The 6992-nt window shown below is 39.7% G+C and overlaps 1 long non-coding RNA gene across 1 annotated transcript; it reads right to left on the reverse strand.

The window, feature by feature from the left end:
* Nucleotides 1-3638: 3638 nt before the first annotated feature.
* Nucleotides 3639-6705, reverse strand: LOC125728006 (uncharacterized). Its single transcript, XR_007388894.1, has 5 exons — nt 5861-6705; nt 5669-5745; nt 5393-5548; nt 4055-4144; nt 3639-3943 (listed from the first exon to the last, which is right to left on the reverse strand). It is a non-coding gene; the product is annotated as an uncharacterized LOC125728006 (long non-coding RNA).
* Between the last annotated feature and the right edge of the window lie 287 nt (nt 6706-6992).

Here is a 6992-nt window from a genome sequence, read left to right on the forward strand (position 1 = left end):
CCAGACGGATATCATTTCACCAGAGAGCAGCAATCGCTTGTGTTCCCGCTCCTCAGATGTCTTCTGCTCTGTTATGCTCGGACACTGATACTCTACAGCATTAACGGCCATGATGTCCGACCGTCATGCCGTTTTGGTCGTCAGACCTTTGTCGTTTGCTTTGAGCCGGCTGCCCTGGGACGGGAGCCATGCAAACATACATTGATCCTGACTGAGTGACGGTTACTTCTCAGAGACATTCTGGACCTCCGCAGTCACACTCGTAGTTATCGATGAATGACATTTGTTCCCAAATTAGCCGTTTAAACTGGCAGCGGCACCTTTCCTTTTGGGATCCAAGCGTAGAATGTTCAGGTCCCAGCTGAACTCTCTCAGCTCACTACAGAAGCCATTTGTCTATTGATTTTTGCAGATGGATTCCCATCCATCCATTTTTCATAACTCTTTATCAGTATGGGGGGGGGGGGGGGGGGGGCTAGAGCCCAACCCAGGAAGTGCAGGACAAGAGGCAAGGTAAATGGGATGCCATCATTGAGCATCTCTCTCTCTCTCTCTCTCTCACACACACACATACACACAAACAATAACACACTTTGGCCAATTCAGAGTGACTAATTGACCTAAACTGCATGATTTCGGATAGTGGTAGGAAACCAGAGTAACCACAGGGCCAGGAGGAAGCTTACGGAAAGACAGGGAAACCTTGTATGTGCAAATTCCCGCAAGCAGCACAAGGGGGACACAAACCCACAACACACCACCTCTGCAAGACACATATGTTATTCCCAACGTACATGAAGGCCGCCAGGAACCGGCCTGCTGCTCCCGGCCACTCAGGGCGGACCGGTCCCTCGTGATATAATGAAATGCAAATTGCCTTCGGTGTCACGGCTTCATATCTGTAGTGCAATCGTAAGGTGTCTATCCCCGCAAAGCAGCATCTGTTACACTAATAAATGACAGCGTGATATTATAATTACTGCGTGTTCAGTTCAAATGCTCTGCTACCTCGCAGAAACTGGTGATTGTGGCTGGAACAAAGGGGCCTTGTTCTTGAGATGATGAATTGAATTGATTATGCGTCCCAGTTCACATTAGGCCTCTCGCACCTGCCGCGGTGTCCGGAAAGCCATCCACTCTAGCCTTTTGCCTCGCGACCCTTTCACCCCACTCTGAGATGGAGAATGGAGGACCCGTCGTGCTCAGAGGTGGGGGTGGGGTTAAGGGGGAGGGGGGGGGTGACGGCTTTGCGGTGTCAGCAGAAGACTGGGGACGAAAAGGATTCGTAAAGGGCTGAAGAGCGGAACACATGCTTAAGAACTGAATGCTGAAACACTGGCCTGTGCACAAAAATACATGACATCTACAAAATGTGTGTCTTCACCTTAAGTCAGGTCCACCCATAGCGAGAAGAATGAATATCAGACCCTGCAGAAGAAAGAGGCAAAAGCAGAAACGTCTGACCTCAGAGCAGGAATATGCATGCAGCTTGCAGTGAGATTAAAAATACCCGCAGGCTATTCTGCCCTCTAGTGGTACGTTAAAAGCGGCGCATCGAGTGCGCGCATCTCCGCGGAGAAACACGCCTTGGTTAACGACCCGGTGGCACAGGCTGGAACAGCCTGTTTCAACGTAAAATGAGGATATCCTGTTACAACCGTCATTTTCATCTTTGAGTTTCACTGTCGCCTGGAATGTTTCTAATACATGAATTTATTACATTTAAATTTAATCAAATCATACGTTGAGAGATCTACACTTTCATTGTTGTATAGTCACCCACCATTGCTTAACATATGATTTGGTTGTCATAATAAATTCGCAACTTATTTATAGCATAATAATATACTAGACAATCATTTCGCATGGAGAAAACAATGAATTTATTGAATCTAATGAAAATCGGATTTTTAAAAAGATCTCTTCAAAGTATATTGAGTGTAAACTTTTTATGAAACGATTACCGTAACTTCTCACAAAATCAATTGAAATGACTGAAGAAATATCGCCGTAACACAATTGACTAAAATATACATTTTTAAATAATCTTTATATTTCCTGCACTCAAAGAGACTTTACTAAGATTTGTTCGGTTATGAAATCTAATGACAATTTAACAAATTAATAAATTAAACATAGAGTATTATTCGGTTTTACTGGGAGAAGTCGTACAAAATATTTGTTAAAAAAAAAGAACATTCCAGAATAGAAAACTAGTACAACTGGTCATTTTAAGAAAAAAATGTGTAGGCCTATTTTCAGCGATTTTAAATTTACTAAACACTGAATATCGATGTACATATAACATTATATTTTTTGTGAATTAAATGTAGCGTTAATTTTCATCAAGCTCTAAGGAAGAAACCCGTTTAAAATGCAATATAGAACAGAAATATTGAGTAATGCATAAATGTCTGTATGCAGAGTACCTCGTTATGTATTCGGACTAGCCATTTTAACAATTGAATATCCATGAAGACGCCGATTACCTCGAACATGCAGCCATTCAATAACGGGACACGGCTTTGAGCTTCGGCTAACTTAAACTTCTCTCCATGTCCTTACACCTTTTTTTCCTCAGCCGATTGCAACCGTGTGTTTTCCTGTTGTGCGACCGATCGCTGGATAGCGTTTTATATTCCACCCATCCAGTTTCTATATCCACTTTTTCATATTAACTCTGCGTCTTATTACATAAAAATAGGTGGTCCGATTAACGTTCACCTTAAATATACTTTAAATGTTAAAATAGTGGTGTATAGTACACTGTAAAAAATTATTCATTGACTCAACTTGACTTAGTCAAGTCATCTTGTTGCTTTGACAGAGTTAAGTCATATCTATGTAAAGTGATAAATTAACTACAATTAAAATAATTTGTTGATACAACATGAAGCATGTTGACTGAACATTTTGTGTCAAATAATTTGGATTAAAAAAGATTAGCTAAAATAACAAACCAATGCTGGGTGAACTTAATTCATTAAGTTGTTTTTACAAATGTGAATCATGCTTGTTCAACATAAAATACTTATTTTTTTCAACTTAGTCCTCAAATTTAGTTTGGTTAAGTTTACAGAGGTTGATAGAGCATTACAAAACCTACCAGGATATGCAAATAATACCTACAAAGCTACTACTAATCTACAAAAGAAGTAGTCCAACAAATATTAGCATAGAAAATAACCCAAGACATATTTCAATCTGGAATATTTATTCTCAACTGCAGACAAATGTCAACTAAGACACATGGTCAACTATCTTAACATCAAAAGTATAGGTACTGCTCAAATGTAAACTCCGTTCAAGGCTCCTTTAAAACCAAATAAAATTGTGTCTCAGAGACACATTTCCTCTGAACAGAGCAGCCACAACAAAAAATATTAAATGTCAATTGTACAGCTGCCAAAAAATAATAATAAAAATAATATAGTGTCTTGCTGATACATTAAAGAGATACTTTAAATATTACAAAAATGCCTCTGTTCACGGGAATAGGGCTGAAATACATAAAGTGTATAAGTAAATATAAGTAAGTATATAGACACATTTGCTTCAAAGATCAGCAAGAACATCAAGACACAGAAAATCAAAACATAACCAATGAAGATGCTTGCATTATATCTAATTAAATGAACAATTTATTCTTCAGAGAGTGGACTCTGGCAGTGCATGCGTCCAGCCCTATTCCCATGAATAGTCGTTGAATTACTTCAAAAGTGTACTTCAAGTCTTTTGGATAGTCAATGTTCAGAATGTACAGCAGTCCCATCAGATTGACAAAAGCACTGGGTACATCTCGCAAGTGGCGAATGACAATAATTTCTTCAACCACAATGGCAATATCATTGTAGGAAGCTGGAAGGGGCTCCTTCACATCCTCAGCAACTAAGAGTATTCCAGTGAGCATTCCCCTGATGACATCCTCCTCAGGATCCGTGGGCTTTAGGAAAAAATACAAGGGTTTGTTCTTTAGGAAAGTTTTGCCAAATAATGCACAAGTGTATCCCTGCTCCATGTGAATTAGCTTTTTGGATGACATGACACTTCTTACCTCACACATCTTCATGAATGCAGATGGATTTTCCTTCATGTACCACGGTAGACCATGCAAAGCTGTTGCCCTCTTCTTTTGGTTTGATACCTGCCAAAACACACGAGTAATATTTATTTTAGTTTGAAATCTAAAACTGGGGATACACAATAAGAAAACTTTTGCGCACGACACTCAGCTGCATCACAATAAGGTGATGAACACATGTCCGTAATTAACACTGAACATATCAAGCAAGTGGCAGTGTTGCAAGCAGAATGCTGGATGCTGCTATCAATCAGCTAAAATATGAGTTGTAAAAGGGAGGATTTGACTGAACTGTAGCACGTGCTGGAGTTCCATGTGGGAGTGAGCATTTACATGGTGAAAGATGTCACTGATACGGTTTTATGCAGGTGCTTGTTTTTGTAGACCGATGAAGGTGTGTTGGTGGTGTGCTGGCGCTTGTTTCCAGTCAGACATCATGAGTGAAATGCCCCCTTTTAAAAGGCGCTATCTGCCAGCAAGCAGTTTCACCAATTCTATTAGCCAACTTTATCAGATTTAATGTATTTTTTCGGGGCAATAAAAATATCGGCCGATAAATTATCTGTCCGATAAATATCGTGCATCCCTACCTAAAAGTAAAAAGAAAGTGATAAATCAACAGTAGGGTGAAGTAAGAGTTTACCCCTCATTTTCTCTCTCCTTCACTTCTTTCCATCCCCACTCCTTCTCCCTAGTCATAAAAGATCCATTCTCCCACCCAACTTGTTACATAATATAGGTGTGTAAACTACTGCTAACAATGAGTGATGAAGACCTGCCAGTTGCAGGGTGTTCACCTTACACACATAATGAAAGAAAAGTGAAAAACTGAGTGATTGTCATTGTGAACATAGCACAGCACAGCACCACAACAAAATGTGACCTCCGCATTTGACACATCTGAAGGAGCAGCGGGCGGCTAACATAGGTAGCAGCCAGGGTCCAGGGCTTGGGAATGGTACCTTGCTCACCAGTGGTACCTTTAACAGTCTGGGACTCAAACCTGCGACCTTCTGATCACGCGACCAGTTCCCTAACCATTATGCTACAGACTACCATGTCAAATAAAAGCATTTTAGTTTTGTTCAAACCCCTGAAGTTTGAGCTCTGAGTAGTAAAAAAATTGTGCATGTATATGTGATGAAAGTGACACAGTGTACAGCACCTTTGGTTGATAAGATTTGAAATGTTTGACTGAGACTATATTCCACTCATGCAGAGAGCTTTTCACAACATGGAACAAGCACAGCATACCCGAGGTATCCAAGAAGCACCTGTATGACCACAAAGACCCAGCAGAAATATACTCACATCCTTGTCAAGGCTCTCCAGTAAGGATGTCATTTCTTTACTCCCCTCAAAGCGCTTTGACCTCAACAACTGAAGAAGTCTGAGCAGGTGACTGTCCAAACGCTCATAGAACAAAGTGAGGTCCATAGACATCAGCCTGGTGAATTCTTTGACGATCTACAATAAGAAGGGACATTTTAAAAACTTGTGACAGTACACTGGCCTTTCACTATTTACTTAAATATAAGTGACAGTAATATTTACATTCCAGCAAGCTGTCCAGAAACAATACTCAACATTGCCCTTGCCTTTGTAGACGGTCTTCTCTTTTCAGGCTACCGTACTTTGTGCTGAATGAAATCTTCAAGAAGGCACTATAGAGGAAGGAGATTACATGTTAACCCACAACCGCTTGAATCACATATGATTAAACTCGTTTCAGTATATATAACTAATAAATATTTCAGGAACATAGAACAAGCCACCTACCTCTCCTCAGAGGGTAAAACTTGCCGTTTTAAGTAAGCATGGCGACAAAAAAACAAAATTCACAAGAGCTTCCAATAATGCGAACAAAAAAAAGCACAACCTACGTACATTGAATAGGATCTTCAACAAAACAAGATTGTTAAATAATCTCTTCCTTATAGTTATCCCGTTATTGGTGAAATGATTTATGAGCTATATAAATATTGAAGATTTAACAACTTCTCTGCTACACATACATGCATGATTGAACGCAGTTTACGTTAAAACACTCCAGTGATTGAAACGGATTTTCGCTTGAAGCGAGATCAGTTTGCTATAATATACGCGTATCCACTTACCCTTAACCTTATACTAAAAATAAAACGCGGCATGTTAAAAGTTAGCCAAATTATCACATCATCATAAAAAATCCAACCAACGGCTAGCCAGAGCTACCTAAGATGCTAATCTATGTCCAATAATCACAACGAACTAAATATAAAATATGGATAAAAGGTTATGGTAACTGGCCGTGTAAGACAGAATAGTTTATTAATTAACTATGTTTCCTAATAAACTGTGTCCAGGTACTTGCTTGTTAACAGCATTGTGGTTCCAATTTTGACGAAATGGCGGGCAATTTCTTCATCGGGCTTTGTGTGTCATGTGACCCTGGCGCAACATTAGTGCGCATGCGTGTTATGTAAAATGCGGATTGCGACGCATTTTTTGCAGTTAATTGAACGAAATATTTTGAGTTCATGAGTATTTTTGTGAGTTGGAGTTGTTCTAACTGATCTTACTTAGTCACAATGAGCAATGAGTTCACTCAGCATGATTACACTAGCCCATCTGACTAAAACCCCAGATCACTTTTTACAGTGTAATAAACGTGAAAACGGAACGTACCAATCACAAGTTATCATTTTACTATATTAAATATGCAACAATCCCGCGGCACGTATATCAAAGGCGGAAAATTGTGAAGAATCTGCAGAATGTTATTAGTTCTGCTGATTTCCCGACTATTAGCAACAAGTAACGACAATGGGTACGGCACCAACACATCGTTCTTACTGCACTGGGCTCGCTAGAGAGCAGAAAAAAAACTTTGTTGGTTTGCGCAAAAGTATATCGGTGCATGACAAATCAC

Source organism: Brienomyrus brachyistius, unplaced genomic scaffold, assembly GCF_023856365.1.
Source record: "Brienomyrus brachyistius isolate T26 unplaced genomic scaffold, BBRACH_0.4 scaffold143, whole genome shotgun sequence".
NCBI classification, from domain to species: domain Eukaryota; kingdom Metazoa; phylum Chordata; class Actinopteri; order Osteoglossiformes; family Mormyridae; genus Brienomyrus; species Brienomyrus brachyistius.